General features: G+C 40.7%; 1 protein-coding gene across 1 annotated transcript in view; it reads left to right on the plus strand.

Moving 5' to 3' along the window:
- Nucleotides 1–10,021: 10,021 nt before the first annotated feature.
- The window catches only part of LOC123985005 (anoctamin-4-like), a 55,957-nt gene continuing 51,849 nt past the window's right edge, over nt 10,022–14,129 (plus strand). The window contains exon 1 of the mRNA XM_046072323.1: nt 10,022–10,160. The gene's annotated coding sequence lies outside the window, so the exon portion shown is untranslated. The remainder of the gene's footprint in view (nt 10,161–14,129) is intronic.

A 14,129-nucleotide genomic window follows, 5' to 3' on the forward strand; every position in this document is an offset into this window, starting at 1 on the left:
GCAAATCATTTGATTACTTTCATTCACAGGGGGGTGGTGATGGTACAGTGGATAAGACACATGCCTTTAGTGTGAGAGACCCAGGTTCAACTCCCCACTATCACATGTCCACCAATGTGTCCCTGATCAAGACACTTATCCCCTCATTGCTCCAGAGGGTGTGCGACCTCTGACAGATATAGCAATTGTTAGTCACTTTGGATAAACTGTTTTTGGGCATTTGTCCACCACTGAAGAAGAAATCTCTCCTCGTGGGCATTGTACAATAAATGAATTAGCTGTTATGGGATGTGTTTTTAATTTAAACAAATTTAATTAATTTGGAAAATGAATGAGCAAAGTCGCTGTGTCTGATACTTTAGTTCCCCTGGATCTTGTTCAAGAGAGTAAATTGAACAAAAAAACATTCAGTTAGTTAAATTCAAACTGTGCTGTTTTTACTTATTTTAATGCACAGATGTTTAGGTAAATTAGTGGGACACACAGAGTAGTACCTGCAATGAAAATGATACCTTAAAGTATGTTTTACTACTATAATGTACTGTACTCCTTGACTAGTTTTGATTGCAAACTTTCACACACCAAAGAATATCCCCATTTCCAAGCAGCAGTCAGATTTTTATAGGCAAAAGGTGTTGTACTAGAAACATTTCCCACTGGGAAAATAAAGACATTCTCTGTACTGTATTTGTTGCAGGTGCTGACTTGAGCACAAACATTATTTTCGGGGACGCCCAGTCTAACGCAGTCGCACTCCATCGTGTGAAAACCCCTTTATTCTTTTTAGAGAATCTGAGGCTGTAAAATAGCTGAGATGAGATGTATAGCTTAGATTTACCTTGTTCCTCCTCCTCACATTTTATCCTCCAGCTGAATGTGCTGTGTGAGGACCGAGCTGGGAGGCTCAGAGACTGCCAGGCATTCTACTACTCTGCTATTGATTGGGCTGTGTTTGTTCATTGCTGATGTATCTTGGAAATATGCTGGGCTTCGTGTTTCACAAGAAACCAAGAGGTGGGGGGTGAGTGTGTTCCCTTGTCCTACCTGCCACCGGTGTGTCACAAAACGGCAGTGTAGGGAAATCAGTAGAAGAATAATATCACAGTACACTGGGCTGTATTTCGGATAATGAATATCTCAAACAGGGGTAATGTAAGCAAATAAGACCTGTCCGTGTAAATCTCATTATTTGTACATACCGTATGATGTAAAACCACCTACAAAACTTAATTTTAACTTTACCACAAGATCCTGAAATATTGACAGTTACCAAATAATGTATGTTAAGCTGAATTTCATTGAAAGGTGTATAAGAGATGTAGATTTCATATTCCATTTGAGGTTATGTGCAGTTAGAAAAAGTGTGGGACGTAATGCTTTAGTCTGAATAAGTATAATAATGCTTAAATTAATTAAAGAAACAGTTCAACAGTTTGGGAAATATGCTTTCTTGCCGAGAGTTACCGAGAAGGTTGATACCACTCTCCTGTCTGTGTGTTAAGTATGGAGCTAGAGCGAGAGGTGATTAGCTTAGCTTGGCATAAAGACTGGAAGCAGGGAAAAACTGCCTCAGTTTGTCCAAAGTTCTAAAATACACTGCTCAAAAAATTAACGGAACACTTAAATCACACATCAGATCTCAATGAAGGAAATAGTTAAAAAATCTTTACTGTACATTGTAAAATTCATTGAGAACAAACCAACCAACCGATTGAGGGCTGGATTCAAAATCAAGTAAAAACGGTCTGACAGTGGCTCTGAAGATTTTATCCCGTGTGTACCTAACGTTCACCACGGCGTCGCCAGACTCCTGTCACATGCGCTCTGTGTGAACCTGCTTTTATCTGTGAAGAAAATGGGAAACCAGTGGCAGACCAATCAAGCTGCACGGTGCTGGGCTGTGAGCACAGATCCCACTAGAGGATGCCGAGCCCTCATGCACACCAGTTGCCCACTGGAGGTCATTTTGAAGGGCCTTTGCTGTGCTCCTCCTGTTTCTCCTTGCACAAAGGAGCAGATACCTGTCTTGCTGCTAGGTTGATGCTACGTCGACTAATCGTTGCAGCCCTAATTTATAATCACTTATGATTCCTAACTGGGCAGATTGATATCCCTGAAGTTTAATTGACTTGATTTTATACTGTGATGATTATATAATTTATTAAAATATAACAGAAATGTACAGTTTGTTGTCATTCATCCACATAAAGAGTGTACCAATGAACAAAATGCTGTTTCTTGCGGTCCAAGGCAAAGACAAAGTCACACTACTGTGTAAACATTGACAGGGTGGAAAAAGTATGTGAACCCCTTGGCTAATGACTTCTCCAAAAGCTAATTGGAGTCAGGAGTCAGCCAACCTGGAATCCAGTCAATGAGATGAGATTGCCCTGACCTATAAAAAACACATCAATTTTAATTTTGCTATTCTCGTGAATAATTTCTATAATAAAATAAAATCTAGAATTGGAGTAAGTTCAGCACTGTTGCTTCTCTCCCTAGGAGAGGCCATCCTGCAAAGATGAATGCACGAGCACAGCGCAGAATGCTAAATGAATAATATAATATAAATAAAGAGGCATCAAAACGTCATCCCAACTGTGAAGTATGGTGGAGGGGGAATAATGGTTTGGGGCTGCTTAGCTGCCTTAGAGCCTTGAAGGACTGCTATCATCGAGAGACTAAAAGAAAATAGTTTGAGGTGAAAAATCCACAGTGCTACTTTAACCTGTGTTTGGAAGAAGAAACACAAAATTTACAGTTGTGTTTGGCCCGTCAACCTGCCAGAGACACTGAGCTCAGACACCTGCCAGCCCATTGCTGAGCCGAGCTGGGTCACCAGTCTCAGAGGCCTTGTGAAACTGAGAGAGAAGCCTGCAGAAGACAAAATCGAAGGCCGGAGGTGAGCCGAGCTGGTTCAGCAGTCTGCGGGTCCTCATGAAGCAGAGAGAGCTGCAGAGAGAAAGCTGCTCTTCTTCTTCAAGGCCTATCATCTTATAACTGCTCCCCATAATATCTGAGCACAACCACACCGTCCACCAAACCTCCACCTGAAACTGACTATTCATGAATCATTTTATTATAAATTCAATTGTATTTATTGGTTTATTTAACAGAGACAGTGCACATTAATACATATTGCTGTAAGTGTGCCAAATTTTGCCAAGAGGCTGTTTTTCAGCCGTAGTCGCTGTTACAAAGTCACTTTAAAAACAGAATATAAGCAGAACAATAATAAGAAAAGAGAATATTAATGTTAAAAAAACATAATTCAGGGCACCATTATGATACACCACCAGGTACCATTTAAAACAAGAGAAAATACAATACAGGCTTAGAATACAAGACAGACAACACAATGAAACAAGTGACATTATAATAGAAAGATGGACTAAATAAGGCAGCAGTATGCTGCATTACCAGACACCAATTGAAACATGCAAAGCAGAAGCACAGACATAAAGGGAACTTACAGAATATAACATACAGTACTGTGCAAGATTTTTAGCCAGGTGTGGAAAAAATGCTGTAAAGTAAAAATGTTTTCAAAAATAGACGTTACAGGTTTTTTGTTGCTATGGTACTATTCACACAAGTACGTGGTAATTTTTCACCTCTCATATAATCAAAAAAGACTTTTTCCATATAATATAATTCCATATGTATTTCTATAAGTACATCTGACATTGACTGAGTACAAGAAAAACATGTAGATAGATGTGTTTCACATGGAAATGCATTGTCTTCATATAAAGTACATGCATAATTTTAGATAAGATTTTCTTCTCTATTGTTAAAATACTGTTTACTATCACTATGCTCATTGATTCTAATTGATCATCACTGGAACATTTGCTAACTATACATGTATGTATTGTTGTTTCATTTGCCTGATATGTTCAGATACAAAACTTTAAAATCACTACCCTAAGGCGTGAGATTTTTTACTGCATATGACCTCAGTGGGATTCGTGAGCTTTGTTTGAGAGGTGTGGGGAAACGTGATGGAGGATAAGCCACAGACCAAGACAGCGGCAGCAACATCAAAGAGTGTCCAATTGTATCCGAGCGATAGTTGTAGACCATGTCAAAAATCATGGCATGACAATGACTGAGGCAGCTACTAGTGTTGTAGTACTAGACTGGTCTGGGTCTCGAGACCGGTCTTAAGACCACTTTTTGATGGTCTTTGTCTCGTCTCGGACTCGACCGCATTTGTACTCGGTCTTGATTCGGTATCAGACATGGAGGACTCGGGATTTTATTTCAAGACCAGTCAAGACCATAACTTTGGGAATATCAATATATTGTTTTGCATTGTCTGATTTATTTGTTAACATTCTAACTTTGATTGGATGTAAAACATATTTCTTCAAATGCAGCCAATAACCCTAATTAAAAATGGGTTGTTATAGTTAACAACTGTCCACCCTCCCCGTGATGGTAAGCATGGAAAAGGAGCTCTTAGTGTTTGTATGTGGGTGTTTTAATGGGAATGTGGATCTTTTAGATCAATTTGAGAAGTACCTATGATCTCGTTCCACATTTTATTGTGTGTCATATAATGTGGGAAACCGGTCTTGGTCTTGACTCGGTCTCGCCCTCCCTCGGCCTTGGTCTCGACTTGGTCACAGCCCCTAAAAGTCTTGGTCTTGTCTCTGTCTCGATAAACTCTGGTCTTGGTCTTGACTACAACACTAGCAACTACAATGATTCAGCCAAACCTCAGAAGATCGGCCGTGGCCTCAATCATCAGAGCCTTTCCCAGCAAGAACCGGTAGGTCTTCAGCATACACTAAACATTTGGCTACTCTCAATTGTCAAATCACAATTGCTTGCCGTTGTGTACCACAGAGTAGATGACAAAATGTATTCTTACCGTGATTTTCCTCTGCCATATGGGGGATGTAGAGGCAAAATTCTGACTGACCAACAAGAGTCAATTTAGTTCGGGCCAGAAATTATATATCGCCTTACAGACATTCAGCAGCACAACTTGGACAATGATGACATGTTCAACAGTGGAAGCCAAAGGTTTGCAGACTATTGCACACATGCTGAAAAGGCACCAGGTGCCTCTAAAACAGCTATACCATGTGCTTTTTGAAAGCAATGCAAACAGAGTGGAGTAGAATTTCATTAGGAGGCAGGCAACCATCCAAGTACTGGACAACTTGGGGCCATCATCACAATGTGTGCTATATCAAAAGATGGTGTGGGGAGACGCAGACCATATGGATCATGTAATGCTGGTGTCTTTGTAACCATCCTTGATGAGGTAAATCAGGACTCTAGTGCTGATGGCGTGACCTGTGTCATTGTGTGGGATAATGTCAGGTTCCACCATGCTCAAATGGTGCAAGCAGTGTTTCAGGCCAAACCACACTTTACCAACCTGTACTCACCCCCAGTATCTTTTAATTGTGACCTGATTGAGGAATTTTTCTGCAAATGGAGGTGGAAGTCACCCTTCTTCAGGACATGGATGGTGGACGCAGTGACATCACGGCAGACCAGTGTCAGGCCTGGATTCCCCATGCCCGAAGATTCTTCCCAAGATGTTTGGCTAATGAAAACATTCATTGTGAAGTGAATGACAATGTGTTGCCAAATCTACAAGGAAGGGTTAATGGAAATATGGAAGTACAGTAATCAGTTGTGTGCTTTTAACAGTAAGCCAGGTGATGAACCCTGAAGGCAATGTTTTACTATAGTTTTTTGTAGCTGATCATTTTGCATTGATTCAAAGACACATATTTTGTGATTTTACTGTATTGTATTTCTTTAATAAGTGTCACATTTTGTTCACTGTTCCACTGTGCCTGTACTATGTTCTCTACTAGTTCTTTTACAGTGACATATTTATATGTAGTAACAAAATGAAACATGTATCGTATATTTTGTTGTACAATATTTGCAGTTTTTTTCTGATTGCTTCAGCACATTTTTGAAACTATTGGCTACAACTCTACCACAAAACCTTACACCAAAAAACCAAAACATCATACATCTCTTGCAAAAGCAAACAATTCTTGCAAACCTCTTCAAACTCTTAAAAATTGTGTTTTTGCATCAATACAGTACACATAAACATCTTTGAGTAAGCACATGTAGCAGCAACTACGCACTGATAGTAAAACTGAAAACCACTTGTGGCTTTTGCATTTTCTATGTACAGGGCAGAGCAGTTTGCACTAAAGTTTTGTCATGCATGTAGTACAGTAAAACTCACATACAAACAGGTGCCCAGATGTGTAAAGAATGGATGTGTGTTCCTCACTTGTTTTACATTAATTGAGTTTATTTTGAAAGGGACACTGTACAGCGGCTTCCCCCAATGCAGAGAGACTCTCTTGATGTTTTGGAATATTGTGCTATCTGCCAGTATGTAGTCTGAGTGTGATGTAGTTATTTGTAATGAGCATATTTACAATGTGGATCTCCGTCTCTGGCGTGAACAATCAAGCTGTTCCACCAGATACTAGTTTTCTTGCAATTCTGTTTAATATTTGATTGGTTTTACAGCCATGACACATCCCTGTCATTGTGCATATTACTGAACCACTATTATTGCTGTACAGCACTTACTTACTGCTTCTCATTTCAATATAACCAGATGATACCTGCAACAGTATAGCGGCTAGGATTTGGTGGAATCTATTGCCCAGCCTCCGTCAAGTTCATCCCATGATGGACAACCACAGTCGCTCTGATTTCATCAGTTATGTTCTTGACTCCTGTTCCTCTTCCTCTTTCTGGTCCTCTCCTTCTCCCCCATCCTAGTTGATCCTGCCCTCTTCCTCCTCTAATTCTAAGCCTCCATTTCAATCCAAAGCAAATGTTTACCTGTGGCCTATTTACGTAAGTTTACGAAAGTGTTTTCGTGTCATGTGAAATGGCAAAATAGTGTAGCAAAATATAGTAATGTTTACAGTTTTGATACAAGTGTGTTAATGAATGGCAAAGTAAGTGTAAGGAAGTGAGTTGTGTTGTGTAAAATTACAATCTGAGTGTGAAGCAGAGAATGAATGTTCCTATGGTTTTTCATGATAAATTACTTATTTGAACCAATGAGTCTGCAAGTGCAAGGTTTCTTTGAAGATATAAATGCACAATGCAATGTTTTGAACACTGGACAGCCTGTGTTACAAGTAATGACTGTTTTTAGTTTTGTGTCTAGACGTTTGAAAAATGAAATCAAGGTTCTGAAATTAGTGCCAAAGTGATTTAAAAATAACCTGTAATCAGGGTTTCCCAACTGCATTACTTAGATACAGTAGTTGATACCCTACTATCCATGTTCAATCAATCATCAGATCATCCCCTGTAACTTAATGTTACTTGTTCATTCCATATTGGTTGAGGATCAAAGAAGTCTCAAACTACGGTGGAGGCCTTTTGGATCTGGAACTGCTGCTTCTAGAACTGCGGGGGCTCTAAGTAAACCACTGCATAGGGTTATCAAAATATTAACATTAAAACTCAAATTAACTGACTGTTAGGTAGAACTGAGGGGGGATAACCCTGTTGACATATATGAAAAATGTGCCCTTTTGTATTGTAATTTATGAAATCTTGATGGTATAATGCAGTTACTGCATGATGAGCAATGATAACCACCAATGAGATCCGCTGAGATAGGTTTATTCTTCCGCAATTATTTTTGGTCGAGCACAATGTATATCAGAATCACTGCATTGATTACCTCCACCAACAAACCCTAACCCTCTCTTTTCATGGCTGTGGGTATACATCAACAACAGTCACCGACTATCATTTAAACTAAATTTGCACGTCTAAAACTGTGGTTCTAGAACTGCGGGGGTTCTCCGGCTAGGCAGGGCGATTCTAAGCTTCCTTGAGAACCCTTAACGTTAACACATTCAATTGAAATCTAAGAAGGTGGCACACGGTGAACGAAGCTGCCTATTTTTACCTGCAGGGTTGCATAATTCTTTAATGTGGAATGTACATTGAGGACATGTGTAATGTTCACATGCACCAAAGCTTTTTTTATGTGAAAAGTTATTGGGTTTTTTTCTCCTCCTGCACATGGTGCTCACTGCAAAATCACAGTTAGGCTGTAAGGACATGTCATTCAGTGGTTGTCTTGCAAAAATAAAAAAAAACACACCCGTCTGCTTTTTTTTTTATTGTAGGCTTCAACAAAAGAGGCAGTGTCTTATCGGGGTCTTATACAATAGAGATTTAATAAAAACACAAATAATAATTTGTTGTCCTTTAAGCTACTGCCATGTGTTTATTACTGACTGGTTGTATGAAACATTATAAAGTATATTTAATTTTATAAATTGTACAGTTTCTTTCACTTATCAGTGATATCAGACCTACTATTTCTGCACTTAGACTGTGGCAGTGAAGGTCCAGTTAGGAGTGCTTTTCCCCCTATCATTCTCTATATTTTGTCATGCAAAACATCGTTATTGTTAGTTAGTAGAAGTTGTAACATGAGTGACAGTTGCTGACTTGTTTCTCCTGTCTGCAAACACATTTGCTTGCAACTGCAAGTCTCAATAAGAGGCTGGGTAATGCCTGATGACGGTTTATGTTTGATGGTTTAATGATGTTGACAGCTTCTACCACTAGAGGGCAACATTGCTGAGGAGATTACTGTGACACTTTGGACTGTCAGCATTACAAAGAGCCAGTTAAGAGATCAGAGGTCACAGAGTCCTGACAACAACAAAATCCTCCATGATCATATATGATAGAAAAGAAAGAAAAAATTTCAATGACTTCTTCCATTGTGACACTTACAAGTCGTTGTATGGTGGGAGGTTGGAGTAAGTTTGTTGTGGCATAAAACAGTATAAACAAATCCATGTAAAAGTTTAATATACATTTCTGCTCATATCTCTTTGCTCTGATTGCGGTCTGACTCCTTTGGCAGGATTTGACCTCGGGGGTCAAGTGGCCATCGGGTTCTCCCACTGGAAGAGTCCTTTCCCAGCGAGCGGCCAGAATCTCCCCAGTCCAGACTGCGTTCACTCTGAGGCCTCCGCCGTCCCACCCATCAGCGAGCATCTCGAACCGGTGTCCTGCCCAGCGTCGCTGTCAATCACCCCACTGCCCACCTTCAGTGCCAGTCAGGAGACGCTCTGCGACAGTAGCACGAGTATGTAGAGTGTGGTACATGTCAGTGAAGCTGAAGTTAATATGAGGTCTGTGTTAGACAAATGAACTATATTTCAAAGTTTGTGTTTTGCCACTGAATTTGTGTGTGACAGACTGCTGAAGCCTCATATCAGCTTTTGCTGAACTACAGAATGCATTTTTGGTAGATTTTGTACCTCATCACTAATATTGAAATTGATTTCTGGAGGAATCTCTTCTGGGCCAGTATGGACAGTATGGACAGAATAATTATAGTGACCAATAAATATTTTAAATTACATATAGGCATTTTAGAATTGGCTGGAAAAAAGGCAAACCTATGCTTTAATATGTGATTGTCAGTTGCAGTGGTGTGTGTCTGTGTGTGTGCCCTTGAGTGTCCATCAGCAGTAGACACTGACAGTGTCATCAGTGCCAACTATCATTGTTGTGGGCTACAGCAACACTGACACAACCAGCCCTTTTTTCTGATTGGCTGCTTCCCGAACAGCTTGACCTCTGATTGGCTGCCAGGGACAACTGATTAAGAATGCCGATGAGCGGCATGCACCTCCTCTCTCCCACTCTCTCTCTCTTTCTCTCACTGTAAACATCCTGCTCACGCTGGTGGGTTTTTTTTTTTCTCCAGAGAAGATCTTTGACAGCTCCTGTGAGCTTTCCTGCTGCCTGGTCTTAGCATCTACATCATGACAGATCCGTCTGTGTGAGTGTGTGCGTGTGTGTGTGTTTACATGTAGAGTGATGTTGGATGACCCGTGATGAGGAGTAAGGAGTAAAAAGTGGGGATGCTGGTTTCCCTCGTGGGACGTCGTGTTGGTTCGTTTCCCTCAGCGAGGTCATTTGAACGCTGGGGCTGGGGAGGGAGGAGGGGTGATCGCTGTGTGTGTGCATGTGAGTGTGTGCATGGGGAAGAGTCTTCTGGCTGCGTTGGCGTCTGCTGCGGCTCGGCTGGGAAGCCCCCAGCCCCCCTCCTCTTCCCCTCTGAGGGGTGAAGCTGCCTCTCTACCTCTCTCCACCTTCACCCGGTGAGTGTTGTCAAGTTGTCTTGAAGCAAAGGCAGCTTGTGCTCCAGAGTGGATTTTTTTTTTTTGCTGCAGTGGTCTCTCTCATGTGTTTCCTCTTTACCTGCTTTATCTCTTTCATGCAGTTCCCTTTGACCATGCAAGCATTTGACCTTCACACACACTCACTCTCATTGTCTCTCCGAGCTGTCGACCCTTCTCTTGATTGTCATACATCTCTTCAACCTCCATATTGCATCAGTTGTAAGACACAGAAAGTGTGTGTGTGTGTGTGTGTGTGTGTGTGTGTGTAAATGTGTGTGTGCTGTGGCCATACCATCCAGACACCAGAAGCAGGTTAGCAGGTGCAAAATCCCTGTTGCTTGCTGTGAGGGAGAACATGCAAACCCCTGTCCACCCTAGGGCATGATGGGTGCCTCCCATTCTTCTTCCCTTTGCCCCCAGCAATCTTTTATTCTCTTCTCAGTGTGAGCTTTCATCTCCAGGCTGGCTTGTGTAATGCAAGTAACCACATTATAACTAAGAAGGTTGTTTTTTGGTCTCAATAACTACAAGGGTATAGATAACAATTTATGGGGATTTATTTGTCAGATAAGCAAATGATAAAATACAGACGCCTTGTGATGGACTGGCGACCTGTCCAGGGTGTACCCCGCCTTTCGCCCGATGTAAGATGGGATTGGCTCTAGACCCCCGCGACCCTGTACGCAGGATAAGCAGTTGACGATGGATGGATGGATGGATAAAATACAGACTTGAGTAGAGACCCACAATTATGTAGTTCTTCATAAAACCCACTTTGATGTGGCAGTGGTCTTACTTCAACTATAAATTTAACATGTCCTGCAGCTTATATTGTGGTATTGCGGGCTACTGTGGGTAAGAAGTTGATAGCCAAAGCAAATACATTCTAAAGGGATGCTCTAGTGATTTAGTTTTGCACAGGTCCTTGTTAGATTTTTACAAAAATAGTCAAATTTGTTGCAACAGAGGCTAAGATATCCCAACTTTAAGTCACTAGTATACTGTAGGTCAAGCTTTAAAAACCCTGGATCCTACGCTTCCCATGTTGCAACTCTGTCACGTCTTTTGTCAGATCAAGCAAGCAGCAATTCAGCCAAGGCAGTTTGAGCTTTATTGGAGGATTTGTCAACTGTGCATTTAGAAGGGAACAAGATCTCAGAAACTACATTTCTTTTTTTGGCATAACGGTGAGTGGTTTTTATACATGTAGGGTCTGATAGTACTGTATCACATTTAAATCCCCCCCCCCCCCCCAACACACACACACACACACACACATACACACACACACATTTGCAAGGAACAAAAGTTACCTAACACTACCTAACCCCACACTCAACAATGTAACTGAAATCTATAATCACCTTTTGTTGAGTTTGAAGGCAGAAACACTCGCTAAAACCTGAATATGAGATGAGCAGCATAAGATATGAAATGCTGGTTAATTATGTATCTGACACACTGAAATAACAGGCATAGCCTACTTACGTCTGTGCACATGAATTTTCATTAGCTACTTGCTCCAAATACTGGAGGCCCTGATTCAAAACTATTGAGTTGATGAGTTAAAATTTCTGATACCATATACTGTACATTAAAAGAGAGGGTTAACCGCCCCAAAAAAGAGAAGAAATAAAAATCAAGTCATGCTGCTTTAATATGCATTTGTGCGTGTTTTCCCTTTTTGTTGTCAGTCCAGCCGTCTCCCCATATACTACAGTCCTTGTGCTGCTAAATCCCACTGTTGGTCTTGGGAAAGCATACTTTATACATTTCTGATGTCAGGATTTCTAGTGAGTAGAGCTAGTCACAAAATTAAAAGGACAACGTCATATCAAATAACTAATGAAACAAACCGTCTGTTATGCTGCCAGAGCTTCAGTACCATGTGACCTCAGTTGTGGCTTGGGTTACAGACGTACCATAGGGCCATTAAAGATTGATACATACAATGTTTGAGTGGCCACTGTCTCGGCACAGCAGCATGATTTAGGCTAAGATGTAGTGTTTCTGTCCTCTGAGAGCCAATATTTATAGTAAGCAATTCTCTTTCCCTTTAATGAGACCGGCATTGAAGTGCTGTGGGTGCTGAGGAGGGGGTGTTAACAAGCTATTGCTGTTGATCCACATAGTCACTACATACATGTACGGGTAGGAAGTGCAAAATGAACACTCCGAATATAAGATTCAGAACATTTCTTGTCTCAAGTCTTTTAATTACCACTCTCTGTTACAGTAGTATACAGTACACTATATTGAACCATGAGGCTCTATTCAACTTTTGGAAAAAATATGTAATTCCACTGCAGTGTCATCAACTTCATTTCTCGATAAATTCCGATTCATGGGGATATTTTCTCAGCCCACCCTCTCTGGCCACTCTAGCTCCTGTTCTGGTAGATAAACTCCAGCGTAGCGAAAGTACCACTGAGCACTGATTTGTCGCTAGTATGAAATTTATGGCGTTTCTATTAGCTGCATCCATAGGCTCCAATGTTCCAAAGCATCAACCGCTGATTAAGAGCCGAGACGCTTCCCCAATCTCCATCTCCGTCTCCGGTACTGCAGCTCAGCAGAATTTTTTTTAGCTGAGTCACCTTTCATCTCACAAACAAAAATTCAGCAGCAGACCTCTAAGACAGCCACCCACCTCTCCTGAAGTCTGAAACTGAAAAGAAGAGATACAAATTTATTTAAATAGAGTTTGTTTAAGCTGTTTTGAATAATTTCTCACTCCCTAAAGACACAGTCTGGATGACAAATAGACCCACTTAGATGTGTGTTCCCATGGAGAGTTTCCTAGTTTTCAAGGTTTTTTAAGGTTAAGCCTTATTAAGGAGATAAAAGTTACTGAGCTGTCATTTTCTAATTCTTTCTTTATGTGTGGGTCTTCCCTCTTTGACTTTCTTTCACACATGATCTGTTATACTCTCTCTATACCTGCTTGTACTTTCTTCATTCCGCCTTTTCTAATTTTGCTTTTACAAGGCAAAAAGTTTGTGATAGGGTGATTGATTACTTGACCAAGTTCTCTGAGCCTGTTTTGGCTTTTAATGCTAAAATGGACTTTGACCCTAGCTATCAAAGCGTCAGACTTCCACTGTCTAAGTTCATTGGTTGCACAAAGCTTTCTAGTTCTGTCCTGTCTTCAGTAGAATTAATTCAATATAGTAAAAGTAAAGCTATGAAAAGCATTCATTTGTGGTGATGAATATTTACTCATTGTGAATATATTTAAGTGCTTTAATCAATATTTTTATATGAACAATTTTTCAAATAACAGTGGTATCAGGTCATATACAGGTATCACTCATAGTGTCGATCCAGTGGAGCATTTTAAAGTCTTTCAGCTCATTGTTTTGGTCTTTCGGATCTCAACTTTACTGTTTTGTATTTCCAGACACAGCAGGCAGCTATGACAATGCTATGTTAAACCCTCTGTCTACCTGTCCAGCAAGACAGCCACAGTTAGCGACTATCTAATTAACATATTAAAGTGTGGTGTCCGAACGATAATGCTGCGATGATGTGTTGAGAAGAAATCCGCTTGACACTGTTCTTGATTATAAAAGTTTATTACATCAAAGAATTCAGCATCAATTACAAGCTCTGCAGCAGCTTGGAGAGTGACCCAGCCCGATGACCACTCTGTCTCTCTGTACATCGAACACAGCTTATATAGGAGGGCCCATATTCTTAATCTTTGCAAAGTTATGAAACCTCACTTCCCGTTACTCCTAGGCTATTCCTTTTTCTTCCTTTTATATCTATCTATCTGTCTTCATTACATTCACACACACAACCTTTTTGCGTTATCCACAATGCACACAAAATTTAGAACGGAGTCTTCTCACACATCCACCCACAAGCATTCACACGGGATCGAACCGGTGTACCCTTTAACGCACACACAGACACACGAACTGACCAGCGCCCACAGTTTATGAG

This window comes from Micropterus dolomieu, linkage group LG16 (assembly GCF_021292245.1).
Source record: "Micropterus dolomieu isolate WLL.071019.BEF.003 ecotype Adirondacks linkage group LG16, ASM2129224v1, whole genome shotgun sequence".
Taxonomy (NCBI): Eukaryota; Metazoa; Chordata; class Actinopteri; order Centrarchiformes; family Centrarchidae; genus Micropterus; species Micropterus dolomieu.